This window comes from Antechinus flavipes, chromosome 6, assembly GCF_016432865.1.
Source record: "Antechinus flavipes isolate AdamAnt ecotype Samford, QLD, Australia chromosome 6, AdamAnt_v2, whole genome shotgun sequence".
Taxonomy (NCBI): domain Eukaryota; kingdom Metazoa; phylum Chordata; class Mammalia; order Dasyuromorphia; family Dasyuridae; genus Antechinus; species Antechinus flavipes.
This window is the reverse complement of record NC_067403.1, coordinates 39,139,943-39,160,884: the sequence shown is the minus strand read 5'-3', so window position 1 is coordinate 39,160,884 and position 20,942 is coordinate 39,139,943. Positions and strand designations below refer to the sequence as shown.

Here is a 20,942-nt window from a genome sequence, read left to right as displayed (position 1 = left end):
TCATTTAGAGAGACACATCCGGGGAAACCCACAAATTGCTGACTTTAGAAATACACAGAAGTAGGACTGCCAGCAGCTTCTCGGGATTCTTTATGTCAAGGGACACCTCCAAGATAAAAATCATGGGCGTGATTCTGCCTGTGACATATTTCCCTAATGGCTGGTTCTTGGGTCACAGGGAGTTCTCTGGCTGCAAGAAGGCAGGGCAGCATAATGGCAGAGACCACATAAAGATGGCCCGTGTTTGTATTTCTATTTATATCCGTAAAATATCACTCACTCTCAACCCACCTCACCAAGTTCTTGTGAGGATCCACAGAGATCATGTATATGAAAACTCAAAGTGGTATTTAAATACTAGTTATTATTTATTATGTGATAGGAAAATTGTGGGACTGGAAGACAGTATAGAGAGATAGATAGATGGATGGATGGATGGATAGAGTACTAGAGTGGGAGTCAAGAAGACCTGGAGTCTGAGACACTTACTAGCTGTATGACCCTGGGCAAATCACTTAACCCTATTTGCCTCAGTTTCCCCATCTACAAAGTGAGCTGAGAACGGCAAGCTGCTCCAGTATCTTTGCCGAGAAAATCCTAAATGGGGTCATGAAAGATCACACTAAAAAAAAAATGACTGAACAGCAATAAATGGCCTTGAGTAACTGATCCAGTGTCATTTCCTTCATCTAAAAAATGGGGAAAATACTATCCACTTACAGTGTGGCTGGGAGGTCCAAATTAGATAGCATATTTAAAGTACATTATTAACCTTAAAGACATTATAAATATTGGTTATTATAAGCCAGATTGGGCCTTGCAGAATACAGTCATGGTGGGTTTGCAAACCAGCCACAGTTGAAAGGGAAAATAAAAAATAAACTTTTCTTTTTTCCACTTGACACAGAAATAGGGCAGAAGTCAGGAGAAAAGGCATTAGGGGAAGAGGGCTTTCTACTCAGACACTTTACAGAGAGGTTGTTTCTAAGTCAAAATAAACTCAACTTGAGTTTTGACAATTCGTGTCTTTGGGAAATCTTTCCAATGTGTTTTCAAGCTAAGAAACATTGAAAAGAAAAAGTGGTGGGTCTGAGAAAAGAGCATCTGACAGAGGAAGAAAATGTCAAATGAGCAGGATCGCGCTCGATGTTTTAGGATGCTTTGAAGTTTTTTTGTGATGTGCCGTTCAAAACCACATGCCCCACTAACAGGCTATAGAAAGGAGCCATGTTCTGGAAACTTTCCTCCTGATATGGACCAAAAGGTCAGATGATACATTTGTGCCCCCATGACAGGGACAGGCTATTTTACCTGATCTGAGAAAAAAGTGAAGTTACTTCTTGTGGTCGAGAGCTCCCCAAGAGAGGATGTCTTTATTTAGCCTAACGTTGGGTACCATTTCTGTGAACCTAACCCCTAACCTTTCACCAAAAACAAACAAGTAATGAATGAACACAGAACACAGAGATGGGGGATCGGAGATTTAGTGTCGGAAAGGGACCTGTAGCTTCTGAGCAATCATCCAGTGCAATCCTTCCGTTTTCAGAAGAAGAAAGAGAGGTCCAAGAGAATGATCGGTCTGTGATGCAAGTCAGGATCAGAACCCATTTCCTTGTAATAATACAATTCCAGCGTTCTCTCAACTTCCAAGCATTTTAGAGAGCTGAGAGGGAAGCTGCTAGGTCCGATCTGATGTTATCTTTCGGGTCAAGGGCGTTTCTTGTGATATAAAGTAATTCTGGGAGATTTTTCTCACTTTCCTGGCTCCTGGCCCCAACCTGGGAAATCTGGACGCAGGATATCCCTCTATATACTTAGTTCAAATCCCCATTTGCAAACATAATTCACAGTATTACAGGACAGTTTTTATCACACAAAATCTAAATCTTTGATTGAGCAAGCATGTAAATCTAAATTAACTTTCAGTCCCAAGTACCCCAAATCGTGCCCAGGAAGAATGACAGAAAACCTGCCTCCAGCTGGGGTGTTGGAGGTGAGAGGCTGTCACGTGGGGCAAAAGCAGAGACCTTCAGACATGGGAAGCAGAAGCATTAGGGGATGGGGGGAGACCGTTTCAGCCCAGTCTGCCATCTGGCAGCTTCCTCCTTTAACTAATTATTCTTGATAACCAGGTACCAGGCTAAGTTGTTTCTATTTGGGGCCCTTGGGCCAAGTCCCAGTCACCCCACCCTAGTAATAGCTCCACTTCTCACTCCCCATGTATTACCAAGGCAGACTGAGGGGACTGCTGGGCACATATGTGACTCTCTTCGCCGTTCCTACCTCCCCCGCTGGCTTGAATGAAGACTTTCTCAAGACCTGCTCTTTTTCCCCTTTCCTGGGGTCCTTTCTGGGCCAATAGCCAGAACTCTAGTTGGCTGCTCAAGTATCATGTCTTAATTAACTCTGAGGAAACAGGTACTTCCCTTGGAATTATATTTTTTTTTTCCTTAAGAAAATCATATTATGGTTGTGTCTTGGTCCTCCAGCTCTCCCCTTCTCTCATCTTTACCCTATCCAATTCACCTCCACCCAGGTAAGGAAATATGAAGGCTAATTGTATTTCTTTTTTATTTTTCTATTTTTTCATTGAAATAATTCTGACAAGTTATTTTAGTTTTAGAGCAAGGAGCGACCCTGGAGATTTGTAGTCTCATCTTCTCATTTTATAGATGAGGAAACTGAGACGCAGAGAGACTAAGTGACCTCCCCCCCTCCCATGTCAAGCAGGTAGTAAATCACAGAGCTAAAATGGAAACCCAGTACTACTGGGCTTAGGGTTAGGAAAATCTGTATATCTCTGGACAAATCTGTTAGCCTTTTTTGGGATTACTCATTTTACTACTAATACAGCATCTCTCCATCCCCTTCACCAGCAAACAGGACTAATGATATGGGAAAAGGAAATTGGGCTGAATATTGAGACAACCTTAAACAAAGCTAACAATAACTTGATGCCTTCTTTAAGACTCCTAGTTATACGAATCCAACCATTCTGGAGAGCAATCTGGAATTATGCCCAAAAAATTATCAAATTGTGCATACCCTTTGATCCAGCAGTGTTTCTATTGGGCTTATATCCCAAAGAGATACTAAAGAAGGGAAAGGGACCTGTATGTGGCAGCCCTGTTTGTAGTGGCTAGAAACTGGAAAATGAAAGGATGCCCATCCATTGGAGAATGGCTGGGTAAATTGTGGCATATGAATGTTATGGAATATTATTGTTCTGTAAGAAATGACCAGCAGGATGAATACAGAGAGGACTGGAGAGACTGACATGAACTGATGCTAAGTGAAATGAAAGAACCAGGAGATCATTATACACTTCGACAACGATATTGTATGAGGACATATTTTGATGGAAGTGGATTTCTTTGACAAAGAGACATAACTGAGTTTCAATTGATAAATGACGGACAAAAGCAACTACACCCAAAGAAAGAACACTGGGAAACGAATGTGAACTATCTGCATTTTTGTTTTTCTTCCTGGGTTATTTATACCTTCTGAATCCAATTCTCCCTATGCAACAAGAGAACTGTTCGGTTCTGCAAATATATATTGTATCTAGGATATACTGCAACATATCCAACATATAAAGGACTGCTTGCCATCTAGGGGAGGGGGTGGAGGGAGGGAGGGGAAAAAATTGGAACAGAAACGAGTGCAAAGGATAATGTTGTAAAAAAAAAATTACCCTGGCATAGATTCTGTCAATATAAAGTAATTATTAAATAAAAATTTAAAAAAAAGACTCCTAGTTATAAAGAAACAGAGTTTTGTCATATTTAAAGAAAAACAGAGATATTGGCCTGGGACTATTGTCAGAAGAGGAAGAAGAGAAGAAGGCGGAGGAGAAGGAAAAAGAAGATGAAAACAAAAAAGAAGGAAGAGGAGGAGAAGGGGAAGAGGAAGAAGAGAAGGAGAAAGAGAAGAAGAAAGAAAAGGAGGAGGAGGAGGAGAGAGAGAAGAGGGAAAAGAAGAAGAAAAAGAAAAAGAGAAAGAAAGAAAGAAAGAAAGAAAGAAAGAAAGAAAGAAAGAAAGAAAGAAAGAAAGAAAGAAAGTAGAAGATGGAAAAAGAAGGAGGAAAGAGGAAGAGGAGGTAGGAGCACTGGGAAGTTTCTGGCTTATAATAGGCCCTTAATAAATGTTGAATTCATTGAATGAATTTGGGTTAACTTCAGCTAAATCTTTACATGGTTTCCAGTTATATCAGCAAACCACATTTTAGTCACACAATAATTTCTTTTAACTCTTTTGATTGATCAGATCTGCTTCTATCAAATCACAAGACCCAGTTCTAAAGTTGCTCAATGAGTTGCTCTCTCTTGACCTTTCTGCGTTCCCCCTTATTTTTGACATTCCTCATTTTCTGGATTATAGAATCATTAGTTAGAAAAGATCTTGGATATCATGTAGTCTAACCCTTTACCCAAGGTGATAAAGCTTTCTCCAAATTGTCCAAGCATTTTCCTAGAATCTCTGTTTGGACAAGTACTGTGGGACAGAATTGACTACATCACAAGACAGCTTATTCTATTTTGGGACAGCTCTAATTGTTCTTCTCTAAGTCAGCCTGAAATCTGTCTCCCCGTAACCTCCAATCATTGGTTCCAGCCCTAGCTTTTGGAGCCAAATAGAATAAGGTTAATCTTTTTTCCACATGATAACTATTTAAATATTTGAAGACATTTTTGCATCTCTGACCTACCCAGCCCCCACTTTGTTTTAGCTCCTTTACGATATACATCCATCTACCAACTAAGCTTTCTTCCACCCTTTTGAAGAATGTACTTCATGGGTGGATCTCATGTATTGAGGCAAGAAGCTAAAGTTATTTTGGAAATTGCACCTAAAAATTATCTTCCAGCTCCTCTTCCTTTGTTATTCTCCCAACCCGTCAGTCTCTAACCAGTGTTTTAAATCTGTCTTATTTCAAGCCTCCTTTTCACCTGGTAGTATCTTACACCTGTTTCATTGACCATCACAGCTTGAAGGGACCTTGAATCTGTACCATGGAAATCTCTACCCCAACATCCCCGAACAATGTTTCAGTCCCTCCTCGAAGACTCTCCCTGTGATAAAAAGAATTATTTACTGTGCTTAGGACCGGTCACTTATTCAGAGTCCTAGCTAGAGATTTTGACTCTGGAAGAGTCAGCGATGGAGGGAGAGAGCCTAGGACACTAAGGAAGCTGCCAACGGGGTGTGTGTGTGCCGGAGGAACTCTAACAGGTGTGCCTTTCTGGGAAGGAATCACCAATGGACAGCTTCTTTTTAAAAAATTTTATTTTTCCTAATAAGTTGCTAAACCTAGCTCATGTTGGAAATGATTCTGAAAAAAAACACTGGATTATAGACTTAAAGCTGGAATGAGTCTTAGAGCCACTTTACAAATAAAGAAACTGAGATCAGAGAGACTAAAAGATTCAGTCATAGAGAAGTAAAAGAAGTTCAAACCCTCTCAGATTCTCTCCCCCATGTTTTGATGCCCTGAGGGAAAGTCCCCGACACTTAGTGGGACTAAGCTTCGAAGGAGATTCTTTGCCTCAATTGCTACCTGGCCTGAATGGGTACTCAGTCAAACCAAGACCTGGGAAAGACCTCAGATCCAAAGGCCCAGGTCTCCCTCTGCATCCAGGGCCGGCTCCAGTCGTCCTGATCTACCTCAGGCCACTGGACCCAGAGGGCTCTGCGGGGGAAAGTGAGGCAGGTGCCCCTGCCCAGCGTCACCCATTTCCATCCAATTCACTTGCATGTCCTGGCGTCACTCCTGATGTCCTGGTTCTCTAGGAAAATCAGGGACAAGCAACAATGTAAGATACCGTAAAACTATAAGATGAAATTCTTACAATCAGAACCAGAGAAAAGGCAGTTTTCTAAATGTCATGTTACCAGCTTTATATAATACTGTAGGGTTTATAAAGCACTTTCTTCACACACACACAAACCATGATTATATGTATTTGGTAGAGGAGAAAACTTGGTCTCAGAAAAGTCACAGAACATTCCCATGATTGCATCAACAATAAAGCTCTCAGAAGCCAAAATATCTCCCAAACAGTTAACAAAACAACGCCTAACGCTGTAGCTTTCTTTGTACTTGGATTTTCTCTGCATTTGTGGGGAAGGAGCCTACCACCCGGATCACCCTCCCCATCAACAGCTGAATAACTACCACCAAGAAGGGGTGGGACGGAGTCTGGAGAACAAGATGGCGGCCTCTCCCAGCCCACTGTTTCCCACGCACCCCTCTGTCAAATGAGAAGGTGGGATTGGATGGACTTCAAGGTCACCTTCAGCTCTGAGTCTTTCTGGTATTAGGAGTCACATAGGGAAAGAGATTCAGTAATTTGGGAAGGAAAAAATGTGGTCATTTTTTTGGTCCTAGTATATCTCTTATCTTAGATCGGTCAAAAAGCTGGAAATCCCAGAGGTCCCAGACATCTGAACCTTGTAGGAAGAGCCGAGGAGGCACCGGTCTGAAAACTGGAAAAGTCACTTCTGAGCACTGGGCAGAGAGCGGGGCCAAGGCTTGGCTCTAGGACCACAGAAATAGGAAAATAAGCTTCCCTGACCTTTCCAGGTTCCTTTTAGTCTAGTGTTCTATAATTACCATGCTGTTTAATCAATACATTTGTATTTCTCAAAACAACTCTGTGAGATTATTTGGGATTATCATAAGCAAGTAGAGTCATAAAGGAGTTACCTTCAAGGAATTTGTTCAAGGACGGCATCGAGACTGGAATTCACAAGTCCCAGATGCTGCTTTTCCATGAGCTCACTAGGGCAGGGGCTCCTAGCCTGGACTTTGGGAAGTTCCTTTTAAAACACACATAGATAAGTGGGGAGGGAGACACAAGGAAAAAGAGACTGAGAGACAGAGACACAGAGAGAAACGGAGGGAGAGGAGACAGAGACAGAGACAAAGGGAGAGGAGACAGAGACCGAGAGTGTGACAGAGACAGAGAAGAGAGGGGAGAGAGACAGAGAGTGTGACAGACAGAGACAGAGAGAGAGAGAGAGACAGAGACAGAATGAGACAGAGACAAAGACAGAGAGACAGAGACAGAGACAGAGAGACAGAGACAGAGACAGAGAGTGTGACAGAGACAGAGAGGGGAGAGGAGAGACAGAGAGTGTGACAGAGAGAGACAGAGACAGAGAGACAGAGTGTGACAGAGAGAAACAGAGAGAGACAGAGACAGAGAGAGAAACGGAGGGAGAGGAGACAGAGACAGAGACAAAGGGAGAGGAGACAGAGACCGAGAGTGTGACAGAGACAGAGAAGAGAGGGGAGAGAGAGACAGAGTGTGACAGAGAGACAGAGACAGACAGAGACAGAGAGAGAGAGACAGACAAAGACAGAGAGACAGAGACAGAGAGTGTGACAGAGACAGAGAAGGGAGAGGAGAGACAGAGAGTGTGACAGAGAGAGACAGAGACAGAGAGACAGAGTGTGACAGAGACAGAGAAGGGAGGGGAGAGAGACAGAGAGAGAGAAACAGAGAGAGAGAGAGAGAGAGAAACAGAGAGAGAGAGAGAGAGAGAGAGAGAGAGGAGAGAGAGAAACAGAGAGAGAGAGAGAGAAGAGAGAGAGAGAGAGAGAAACAGAGAGAGAGAGAGAGAGAGAGAGAGAGAGAGACAGTGTGACAGAGACAGAGAAGGGAGAGGAGAGAGACAGAGAGTGTGACAGACAGAGACAGAGAGAGAGAGAGAGAGACAGAGACAGAGAGAGAGACAGAGACAAAGACAGAGAGACAGAGACAGAGACAGAGACAGAGAGTGTGACAGAGACAGAGACAGAGACAGAGAGTGTGACAGAGAGAGACAGAGACAGAGAGACAGAGTGTGACAGAGACAGAGAAGGGAGGGGAAAGAGACAGACACAGAGAGAGAAACAGAGAGAGAGAGAGAGAGGAGAGAGAGAGAGAGAAACAGAGAGAGAGAGACAGAGACAGAGACAGAGAGTGTGACAGAGACAGAGACAGAGAGTGTGACAGAGACAGAGAAGGGAGGGGAGAGAGACAGACAGAGAGAGAGAAACAGAGAGAGAGAGAGAGAGAGAGAGAGAAGAGAGAGAGAGAGAGAGACAGAGAGTGTGACAGAGACAGAGAAGGGAGGGGAGAGAGACAGACAGAGAGAGAGAAACAGAGAGAGAGAGAGAGAGAGAGAGAGAGAGAGAGAGAGAGAGACAGAGAGTGTGACAGAGACAGAGAAGGGAGGGGAGAGACAGAGAGTGTGACAGAGATAGAGACAGAGAGACAGAAACAGAGTGTGTGACAGACAGACAGAGAGAAACAGAGAGAGACAGAGACAGAGACAGAGACACAGAGAGTGTGATAGAAACAGAGAAGAGGGGAGAGAGAGACAGAGAGTGTGATAGAGAGAGACAGACAGAGAGAAACAGAGACAGAGACAGTGAAAGAGAGAGACAGAGACACAGAGAGAAATGGAGGGAGAGGAGACAAAGACAAAGGGAGAGGAGACAGAGACCGAGAGTGTGACAGAGACAGAGAAGAGAGGGGAGAGAGAGACAGTGTGACAGAGAGACAGAGACAGACAGAAAGACAGAGAGAGAGAGAGAGAGAGAGAGAGACAGAGAAGAGAGAGACAGAGAGAGAAACAGAGAGACAGAGAGTGTGGCAGAGACAGAGAAGGGAGGAGAGAGACAGAGAGTGTGACAGAGAGAGACAGAGAGAGAAACAGAGAAAGAGACAGAGAGACAGAGACAGACAGAGACAGAGACAGAGAGAAGGACAAAGAGAATCTAAATTTAGAAGGAAACCAATGTAGCAAAATTATGATCTTTAGTCAGGTCAAGGAGTTGTTTGCCGTGCAGCATTGAGCCCTGGGGAAGGGAGACTGGACGTGGGGCTCTAATAAAGTATGGGGCAGAGGAAGAGGGGCTGCAGGTGCAAGTGTTGGGGCAGTCTATGGTTTCACAAAGTAAATTGTTTTGTGTAAGTACTGAAAGTCCACAGAGAAGCTTGGCAATCCCCCGAGGGGAGCGTTTAAGACATTTACAAAATACTTGGAGACTGGGAGTAATAAAGTCAGATTAGCCTCAGGCAACTCCTGGGTCTAGGAATGGGGACAAGTCTGCTTTAGTCAACTGTGGTAGACTATATGGGGGGGAGGGGGAGAGAGAAAGAGAGAGACAGAGACAGAGAGACACACAGAAACAGAGATAGAGAGACAGAGAGACACACACAGAGAAGCAGAGAGACAGACACACACAGAGACAGAGAGATAGAGAGACAGAGACAGAGAGAGACAGAGAGTTGAAGAGAGAGATGGATGGATGGATTTGTAGGTAGATAGAAAGATGGGTAGCAATAGATAATTGCATTTCAAGCACTGATTTCCTTTGTATTTTATTTTTATTGTGTATTTTATTTCATACATTTAAAAGCACGGTTTTGACCGAAGGGCCGTAGCCTCCAGCAGACTGCCGAGGGGTCCCCGCCGCACCCAGAACGGGTGAGCGCCGGGGGCTTCCCTCCCAGCGATGGAGGGGGAGTTTCTCTCGCCCCTTTCCGGCTTGCCCGCGGATCCCCCCCAGCCTCCGCGCGCCCCCAGCGCCCTGAGCCCGGGGGCCCGTCCACCTGACAGGAAGCGGCAGGTGACCCGCGCTCGGACTTTTTCCAGGAAGTCCTGGGGGGAGGGGCACGGGGAAGGCGCTCTGGTCTCGCAGCCCGGGGAAAGGCCGCGGGGGGTGGGGGGGATGGGGAAGAGCGGGGCTCGGTAGAAAATAATCCGGCCGGAGCAGAGAGCGCGCGGCCCGGGGCTAAGAAGCGGAGAGGGTCCGAGCTTTGCCCCCTCCCGCTCCGGGACCTCGTGCGGGTCGCCTATACTCCGGGCAAGCCCCTGATGACTTTTCCAGACCAAACGTCCTGGCTTCCATAAGTCTCCAGGAAAGAAAGCAATGTCCTAGAATAAGGTCAAGAAGAAAAGAATGAAAGCGGTTTTTTTTTTTTTTTTTTTTTTTTGAGGGGGAAAGTGGGAAGGAGAAAAAAATGCTTGATAATTAAAAAAAATTAATTAAAGCAGAAGAACGGGGGCGGGTCGGAGAAGGGCCGCGTGTGTCTGGAGAAACGCAGTCTCGGTTAAAAATGACAGAACTGTGTCTCCAAACTGGGCTGTCCCCGGGTTGGACCTGTCACTACCGTTACAAGGTCGGACTCGCGAGGCCGAGGGCGGCCGTCAGCAAGGCCGGGGAGGCCAGGGCCCGGCTCGCGCCGGCCAAACAAAGGGCCCGGGCCGGGCGCCGACCTGCGCGGGAGCGCCCCTCCCCCGCCTCACCTGCCAGTCCTTGAGCCGCGCAGCCGGAGCTCGGAACAATCAGGCCGCAGGCAATCACTGCTCCTCATTACCAACTGAATGGGTCACTTCCCAGGCAAATGCTTCCCTCGCGTCGGCCGAGGCTTTCTGCCCGCCTGGAATCCATTTCCTCCGCCCGCGTCCCTAACCCAGGCGCGCCTACTGTGCACAAAGGACGCGCGCCCCCCAAAAGTTGCCGGGAAATTGATTTTCTGAGAGGTGAATGATATTTCAAACCTACCAGAGGAACTTGATAATTTAAAAAAAATTAAAATCAGATTTCCTCTTTTTGATCCGGGTATGGAATTACCCATGGGAGGGGTTCCTTTGAAGACGCAGATCAACACCTGCCCTGTGATTTTAGAAAGTCGCCTCAGGCTTGGAGAGGTAGGAGACTGGCCCAAGGTCGCGCAGTCTGTAGAATTATGTTTGTCCTTCATGACACCCCCTAGGTCACGGTCAAGGTCAAGGTACCCTACTATGGTTAATCCAACTTACATGAGCTTGGAAACTTCTAAATTGTCTACTGGACATTTGGAATCGAGCTATCTCTAAATTGTATATCTCCTATTTCTTTCGAGCTACTGCAACTCAGTTTTGTTCATAGATCATGCTAGGAGGTGCTTCCTATGTCTCACAGTTGGTTCCCAAGTTCTTCAGAGAGACCTTGAGAGTGTCCTTGAATCATAGAAAGGAGTTGAACCTTGGTCTTCTTCAGGCCCAGGATGGTTTCAGCCCACTATGCCCAGGAGACCTCCAGGACCTTGATCTTAAAAAAATTCGAAGTAAGAAATAAAAATCTCCTACCACCAATTTACATTTTACAAGTTTGGTTTTTGCAGCTGGTTGTAGGTGCACACACAAATCAGCCAATTCTTCCAATATGCTATACTCACTAATAACAAATGATTAATTGTCAAAAAAAATAATTAATGTGACTTTTTTCAGTCTTTGATTTGAAAGCAATTTGGCCCTGGAAGAGACTATCCCATTACTGTAGCAAAAAAAGCTATTTTTAAAAAAAATTTTGTCTTAGATAGAGTTTTAGATATTGATGTTGGTATATAGGTATAGTTGAGATATAGGGCATTATCTCAGTTCCACCTCCCATTGTAGGGCAATGGAAAAGGATGCCACGGGAGCAGTCGGGTTGGCTTGGGCGTTTCTGCTGAGTTCTCAAGGCCCATTACTCCTCCAAACAACTTTTTTTTTTTTTAAAGAAGAATCAGGTCAAATTCTGAACAAGATTAAAAAAAGTCAAAATGACTAATTTTTCTACCCCAGGACACCGTAGGAGGACAGGCTGAAAAGTCTCAAACACCGGGTGTGGACTGACCAGGAGCATTTGGCAGAAGCAGCCTTAGCTCCGGGTCTGGGAGAAGCAGCCACAGCAGCAATAATGGCCTCAGGAGTACTCAGTGTGTAAGGGCAGTGGGGTGGGGGGGACATCTGGTCAGGAAGAAACTACCGGGGCCCTCTGCGCTAGCTCTGGGTGCCATTTGCCAGCATCTTTGCCCATCACTGAGTTCCAGATCAAAGTTCAGGATGGAGACAAATAGTCATAGCCGACAGTCATGCAGAGGTTCCGTCTGGGTAAGGGAACACAGAGCACACACCAAGAAGATAATTATCAAATCTCTCCTTGGTTCCCAACACTTGGAAGCACTGAAAACCTATAGGATCCCAACTCTAGCTATAGGAGTTCAGGCTAGCCAGCTCTCCCAGAGGTGAGCAAGAGAGCAGTTCTTTAAAAAAAAAAAAAACAACATATATATATATATATATATATAAATTTATTTAGTATTTTATTTTTCCCTAATTATACATAAAACAAATTTTTAACATCCTTTAAAATGTTGAATTCCAAATTCTCTCCCTCCCTCCCCATCCCTTTAATTGAGAAGGAAAGCAATTTGATATAGATTATACATATGTAGTATCATAGTAGTCATGTTATAAAAGAAAACACAGACCAAAAAAAAAAAAAAACCAAGAAAAATAAAGTGAAAAAAAAGATAAGCTTTAATTTGTATTCAAACACTATCAATTCTTTCTCTGAGAATGGATAACATAAATCCTTCAGAGTTATCTTGGATCATTATGACTCTAACAACAGAGGCTGGTAAAATGAGCAAATAACAATTACCGAAAAAAAAGATGACAATGACTTGAAAACATCTACAAGCAAAACCTTAAATGAGCCAAACAAAAATTCCTAGAAGTAAATGTAATTTTAAAAATTAGAGTGGTAAAGGAAAAACTGGGAACAGTGATGAGAGCAATACAAGAAAATAATAAAAAGAGAATTAACAGTTAATTCACTGAAGAAAATAACTCCTCAAAAATTAGATTGATCAAATAAAACAATGCCAAAAGACTGAAAAAAAGAAGACGTGAAGTATTTCATCCAAAAAACAACTGACCTAGAAAAAAAAAGGTCAAAAACAGATAATTTAAGAATTACTAGACTACTTGAAAACTGTGATTAAAAAAAAATCTTACATGACTGCAACAACAAAATGCTCACATTGAAAATTTAGCAATTGAACTTTGCAAGTCTATTTGAACTGTTTCTAGTACACACATCTTTTATCTAGAAAAATACATATTGGCAACTATTCCACAATATGAAGTGTTGCTTGGGAAAGCTCTGAGTCAAGTGATTATCCTATAGTAACAATTGCTATATAAGGAGGGATTTGAACCCAGGACTTCTTGACTAGGCAAGTTCCTCTATCCACAACCCTCAGACTTCTCATTGTAAATTACTGGTACAAAATGCACCAACACATGTACGTGAAGATGATATTGTTCACTTCGATTTGACAAAATTTTAAGCACCTACTTTTTGCAGGTCACTGTGTTGGACACTGAACAAAATAAAAAAAAATTAGATAAGATGTCATTGAGCCATCATAGAGTGGAAGAATAAAATATTCTTTTTAATATATTATTAAATATCTATTTATATAATATATAACAATAAATAAATATATTAATTTTAAATATATTATATTTCTATATAATTATATGTATTATAAATATATATAAATGTAAATATATTCAATGTTCTTTTAAAAATAAAAAAGAAAAATCTAAGTATCTGTAATATATAATAATGGGATAGTATTTTAGAGAAACACAAGCTAAGATAGTTTGTAGAATCTAAAGGGGAAGGGCTTTATTGAGTTGGGGGATCAGGAGACTTCATTGAGAAAAGGGTTTTAAGTTGTACTTTGAAGTATGGAAAGAAAAGCAACATTCAAAGGGAGAGAGATAAGGCATTCTAATCATTATTAATGGTTCTAGCTTTGCCATGGATGCAGGAGGAGTCGAAAATATTGGAAGCATGGCTAGGACACAAAATGAATGAATTGAAGAATATATGAGATGAGGCTGGGAAATTATGACATTGCCATTTTGAAAAGTGATTGACTGACAGGCGTTTGAGTTTAAACACTACTCAGTAAGAAATAGTGAAGGAGAACTCTTGATTATGGAGTCTGATGATTTGGATTTGTAATCTGGTTTTGATATTTCCTAAACAGTCAAATAAATCACTTAATCTTCCTGTGCCTGCAGAACCTAACTCCATACAGGGTGGTATCATCCTACAGTTTAGTCTCCTCATCTAGTAAATGAAGGTATCAAAAAAGTTCTGATAAATTCATTATCTTAGTTTTAAAAATAAGAATGATATTTTGGGGAACTACTTTGAGTGTTTTTTTTTTATGTGTATTTTCCATTTTGTTTATACGTATCATTGATACTTTTGGACCTTCTGCACTTTCAATCAAAATAAAAGCTTTTTTATGCCAAAAAAAAATCTTAGATATCAAATTTCAAGAAAAAATGATTAAGGAAAACTGCTTTATATAATATACTTATATCAGATATAATAGAATCAGAGAGCAAAGTAAAAGGTGAAAGAATATACCGACCACCTCCTGAAAGAGATGTTCAAATAAAACTGCCCAGAAATATTATAGCTAAATTATAGAACCTAAATTAAGGAGAAAATGCTGTCAGCAGCCAAAAAGAAACAATTCAAAACCATAGTACCACAATCGGGATAGCACAAGATTTAGCAGCTACCACTATAAAAGAGTGAGAGGTTTGGAATATAATATTCTGGGGTAAAGTAACTAGGATTATAATAAAAACATAATCTACCTAGCAAAACTAAGTATAATTTACAGAGAAGAAAAAATGGATATTTAATAAAGTAAAGGATTTTCAAGCATGCTTCATGAAAAGACCAGTATAAAATAAGACAATTTTATACTCAAACACAAGATTCAAGAGAATCATAACAAAACAAACATGAAAGAGAAATCATAAGGATTAAGATATTTACATTCCCATATGGAAAGATAATACACATAACTCAAGAACTTTATCATTAATAGAAAAAAATTAGAAAGAGTCTATATAAAGAGGAAATGGGTATGAATATATTATGTTGGGATGGTCTCAAAAAATGGAAAAGTGAGAAAGAGGGATGCAGTTGAAAAAGAGGCAAATGAGAGAAAGATTTGGGGAAATTATCTCATGTAAAAGAAGTTTAAAGGAAAGATTTTTTACAATGGAGAAGAAAATGATGAGCTGAGGACAATATTTGAAACGCATTGTGATTTGAATTAATTCCAAGAGGGAATAATATACATCCATGCAGTTGAGTATGGGTATTAATTTTATCTGACAGGGAAGTAGAAAGGGAAGGAGTTAAGAGAAAGGGAAAAAGATGATAAGAGAGAGGATAGATTAAGGGAAGCAATGATAAAAAGCTAAAGAGATTTTCCAGGAGTATTTAAAGTTAAAAAAAAAAAAGAAAAGAAAGAAAAGAAAAGAAAAGAAAAAAGAACTATAAATGGAAACTAATAGAGGCCATTTAGTTGTTTCATAGATATGAAAATAGAGGAATATGGAGGTTAAGTGCTTTGCTTTGGGCCATGTAACTAGTTAGTACCCAATATATTGGAACTAGGTGACCCTCTAAGATCTTTTCTAATTCTGACTCTATGACCTACTCAGAATCATAGCTCAAAATCCTCATCAGAGGACAAACATGTTAGCACGAAGAATATATAATAAAACAAATATATATAGATAAACACAGTACCAATACAAAATGACTATCCTTCCACTAACACCCAGCCCAAGCATATTCTCCCAAACAATTAGGTGCAACACAATCAGTGAATCCTATAAGCCCATGTATTTTATTGATTGCCTTAAAAAAGGAAGGTTGGGTGTTTTAACCTTATAATTGTCCATTGGATTTAATTTGAATTTTGTTACCCTTTAATGTTTCCTTCATTTACATAGTTGTAATCCTTAAATCCTCCTGAGCTCTGTTTTCTTCACTTTGCATATTTCTTTGAATTTTCTATGTTCATACTATGTTACAGCATAATAATAGTCCATTATGTTCATATGCCACAATTTATTCAGCCATTTCCCCAATCAGTCTCTGAGCAAACAATTTATGTCCAACTTTTTATTCTAACAAATAGTGCTTTTGAAAGATCAATTTGCATTACACAGGTGAAAGTGGTTTCTGGAAACCTCCTGTAAGGGGACATTTTATTTGCAACAGAAAGAAGAAGTTTGGAAGGATGTGTTTATAGTTTGTTGAGCGAATTAATTACTAGAAAAACTCCGAAGACCAGCATTGCAGCAAAATTTGTAAGATTCTCATGTTTTATTTCAGAGTTAGTCTTATTTTTAGCCAAATCTTACAAGTCACCCTTTCCCAGCTGAAAGGAATTCAAGACCTATACATAAAACATAGCCTGTCTTTATCATGTCACCACACATTGCCTCCAAGAATATGAGTTCCTCATAATGTGATGACTTATGAAAATGTGTCCATTGTCTCTGAAATCAAATCCACAGCACCAAACAATGAGCTCACTAACACACAGGGGCTTGTGCCAGGCCCTCGGAGTCAATGACCAGGGCCCGGCTCTCAGGCAGCGAAGGGGGAGAATGAAATTCTAAATGTCAAACCCTCCATTCAAAGCAGCCAGTGTCCCCATTTTAAACTTGACGGGCATTAGCAAAAAACCTCCCAGCATACTTTAAGAGTTGCCAAGAGATGAAGAATAATTATGTAGATGATGGTGACCAGCTGTTTTTCATATTCACAGAGGTCAAAACAAGAAAGAATGGTTTGGGGGTTCGCGGAAGAAAAGGGGGCTGCTAGATTTTGTGATACTTTGGGCTGAGCCCCTTATATCTTTGGGGCTCACCAATCTCAATTAACCAACCTCAATTAATTCCTGAGGCAATCAAGAGGAAAAACTACATGGAGAAGATAGATAGATAAAAAGATAAATAGATAGATAGATGGATGGATGGATAGATAGATGATAGAGATAGATAGATAGACAGACTATATATAGACATAGATATATAGATATAAAGGGATAGCTGGAATGATAAACCAGAAAGTGATTTGCCCCCCAGAATCAGAAGAAGCTCCTGCTAGCAGTTTTGGCAATGGAAATAGGCAACCATCAAAATAGAGAAACTCTGGGATACAGGGAGTTTACCTCAGAGGATCCAGTAAGGGGATGAGGAAGGACTGGCTAAAGACATGCTCCCCTGAAGGTGGGAAGCAAGAAAGTTCTTATCTTGGGGCTTAAAAAATCATCATGAATTAATTAAACCATTTTTATAATTTAAATTATTTTTATTATTTGTTAATATTGAACTTCAATGTCATTAATTGAACTTCTTAATTACTAGTTATCATTGAATCAACTAAGTGATGTAGTTGTATGGAATATCATGGCAATTCTTCACTTGCTCCTTCCAACGCCTCATCAATATTCTGTTTTTATCCTTATTCACATCCTCTTGCTGCTGTTCAGTTGTTGTTCAGTTGTTTTTCAGTCGTGTCCAAGTCTTCATGATCCCATTTGTAGGATTTTCTCAGTAAAGATACTAAAATGGATTGCCATTTCCTTCTCTAAATCATTTTATGGATGAGGAAGTTGAGGCAAATAGAGTTAAATGACTTGTTCAGAGTCACACAGATAAGTATCTGAAGCCATATTTGAACTCAGGAAGATTCAGGCCCAGCATAGTAAACCATTTCACCACCTAACTGACTCAAATTGTACCATTTTGTGACTTCAAAAGTATTTAACTTGAATTGAATTTATAAAACTATTTTATTAAATTTATTAAGAAATTACCATTGAATCTTAATACCACTAACTGAACTTCTTAATAACCATTGGTCTTTGAATCAACTAATTAATGTCATTGAATAGAGCATCATGGCAGTTGTTCAGTTGCTCCTTCTAAATTTTCATCAAGATAGTTTTTCCATTTATCCTTCTTCACCATGTAAGAAGAAATTCTTACATGGCTTTAATGAGTATCCAAAGCACCATTTTTATGGCTTTTAGTTTAGTTTTTGTTCAGTTATGCTTTATTTTATATGGAACATTTTAAGGCTTCTTTCAACAATAGTCATTTGTGGTATAAAATAAAGTATATACTCACTCCAATCAAGGCCTTGGATTCCAATACTTTCTTCATTCCTACTATCTCAGATCTGGGCCAAATCAAAAAATTCTCCTTAATGTGAAGAGGTCATTTGACTGCATGGCTCCTGAAATTCCTTCCAGGCCTTCAGCTAACATCCAAATTTGCCTTGTGCCAGACACTCTCTTGCTATCTATATATATTCAATTATACCCATCTATCACAATTTATTTAGCTATTGTTTCCAAGTTTGTTGGGGGGTGGGGGATTATAAATAATGTGCAAAAATTTACGAATGGTTGGCTCTTTTTTGTTTAATTTTGATGACCTCTTCATGGTATAATCCTAATAATGGTATTATTGGATCAAATGGTTTGATTATTTTTGGAACTTTTATAGTATAGTGCTAAATTGTCCCCCAAAAAGACTGTGCAAGTTCACAGTCCCTCGAACAAATAATAAAATGGACCTTTTCCTGAATACCTTTGGCTCTGATTTTTCTCTCCATTCCCTTCCACATACCCAAGCCCTCACATCCCCCCTTTCTTTCCTTCTTTGGTTGCTCCTTCCTTCCTTTCCTCCCTTTTCTTCTCTGTCTGTCTCTCTCTCTCTCTCTCTCCCCTTCCTTTATTCTTTCTCTCACTCCCTTTTAATTTCTTCCTCCTTCCCTCTTTCCTTTTTCTTTCTCTCACTTTTTCCTTTCCCCCTTCCTCCCTCCTTCCTTCCTCCCTTTCTCCTGGCTCCCTTCCACTCCCAGTCGTCTTTTATTTCTCCCTTTTCTCTGGATGGCTTGGTTCTTGCCCCTCTACTCTACCCTCTATTTACACTCCATTCTCTAGGTGCTGCCTTTTAGATACAGCAAAACTGGGATAATTATCTAATTTGTCCCAGGGGCAGAGTGCAGGAATCAGTAGGAATTAATGAGAAGTCTGAGTAATAGAATATTAAAATGCCAATAGTTCTGTTTACATAGATTTGGAGGCTTTTCCCCTATTTTGTTTTTTTATGTGTATAGAGATTGTTAATAATTGTATTCAGTTCAACAAAAATTATTTTAAAATTATTTTATTTTTAAAAAATCAAACAGTGTAGCTGTTCATTTTCAAGTACATGCAGAATTGATCTGGAAAGAAGAGATGGCTCTTTGCCTTAAAGGAACTTGTTAAGTGCTTTCACAAATAAGAATGATAATTAGCACATTCATTGAATGAAAATTCTGGCTTCTAAAGGCCTTCATTTTCTTTGCAAACTCCTTTTCTCATAAATATAGATAAAATTACCATATTTAGTAGAACAAAGCTATTTCCATGAAGATCAGAGTGGGGGAAGGGGACTAGATCCTGGATTTCTTTGATGTGGGGAACTCCTGGTTTAAAAAAAAAAAAAAAAACAGTCCCTCTATGAATTTGCAGTTGTTAATCTTAAAGAGGAGTTTGAGTAATAGAAAGATTAATAGTCACTTAATAGTCAGTGTATGTATAAACAAGCCTGAACTCAGGTCTCCTTAATTCTAAGGCTAGTTTTAGTTCTTTTTCTACTAAACTATGTTGATTCTTATGAAAATGGTCCATAATAATAACGCTTCACTACATAGTTAATTTGTTTTTTACTAGTGATAACTTTGTGCTATTCTTTAATGAGCTTCCACCTGGCCATCTTAGGTGAGCCAGCCTAGGTGATGCTCACTGGAGAGTTTCAGAGGAATAGCAGGAAACAGGCTGACTGAATTTGTTCAGTGGACTCGTTACCTCTTCCTCTTATTTTAGTTTTGCTTCCAGAGTCTGTGTTTCAGCTCTTTTACACCCAGTCGTTAAACTAAAAAAAAAAAAAAAAAAAACCTCAGGATTTTTATTTATACAAGGAAAGTTATCTATCAGTTCCCTAAACCCTTACCTCCAGAAGACAGAATAGTTGTCTAGCTAATTAGAACCTTCAGACATTTAGCTTTTCTTAGAACTAACCTCTTCCTACTGATGGGAATAAAGCCTTCATTCCAAGCCTTTCTCTGATTTTAAGTCAGAAAGTCTTTTTTGAACTCCTGTTAATTCTTTATTGCCAAGCTTCATTCTCCCCAATATCATTTCAGGCCCGGTTTTCCAACAAATTAAAAGAGCTCTCTGGGACTAGAGCACTCTGTTTGTGGGGGGTTTTTGAGTCTCAAAAAGGTCTTGTCATTCCAGTGAATCTGAATAAGTAAAAAAATGAACAAGGTAAGAACACTGATTTATTCTGGCCCATAGTCTTGTCACATATAAAGATAGATATGTATGAGCTCTCTGATGCTGCTTGGTTATTTTTGTGATAATACAGCCCCTTCCCCAGAGAAACGAGTCTGGGCCTTTTGCTAATTTTGACCTTTCAAACCTGCTCTCCCACTACAGTAGGATTGCTACACAGGTGAGTCACTTTCATTTCAGATCCTACTGACTGGGACTTACCTGAGGTCCGGAGCCTGAATGGCTCATCTTCCACGGGGGGTCATTTTCTCCTAGGAAAAGCATCATAGGAACAGAAGGTACCTCCTGCTGTCAATCAGAGCCCAAACTCAGGAGCTCCTTATTGCTTGGATTCACAAAGCTGTTGCCAGGGATGGGAGCCATCCAGCATCACTGGGTGCTAGGTCACCTGTGCTCAGAAAAGAGCCACAAAACACGGGGGGCAGGCTCTCCTAGATGAACAGGGGCTTTCCCTGGCACATCCGTGGGGAGAAGGAGAAATATTCCCTCCTCCCCCTTCGAGGGGGACCTGAGGGGTCCTAACATGATTAACAGATGGGAAGGAGAGCTTAATGGGTTGGTTCTTGAACTATTACTAGTGGGTTTGATGTTTGTTGACTTCACAATTAATCAAAGAGAAGGCATCGGGGTCCCTGGAACCTTCTAGGCAGGTCCCCCTTCCTTTCCTGTCCCTTCTAATTCAGCACAAAGAGATGCCTCTGGAAGGGGTCTAGCCTGCACCCCAGCAGACATGGCCAAACCCTGGGACAGCTGCCCGGTGCTTCCATACAGCCAGGCAGGGAGAGAAGTGGAGAGGAAGCTGATGTCTTCTAATGGGGGAGGCAGCTCGGCCTGCCTCTGTCTCTCTTTTCTCCCTTCCACTGCTAGGCTGTTTCCATCTCA

At 40.8% G+C, this 20,942-nt stretch overlaps 1 long non-coding RNA gene across 1 annotated transcript; it reads right to left on the bottom strand.

Annotated features, from left to right (window-relative positions):
- Window positions 1–5,271: 5,271 nt before the first annotated feature.
- LOC127540561 (uncharacterized) lies at window positions 5,272–6,994 on the bottom strand. Its single transcript, XR_007948224.1, has 2 exons — window positions 6,710–6,994; window positions 5,272–5,789 (listed from the first exon to the last, which is right to left on the bottom strand). It is a non-coding gene; the product is annotated as an uncharacterized LOC127540561 (long non-coding RNA).
- Between the last annotated feature and the right edge of the window lie 13,948 nt (window positions 6,995–20,942).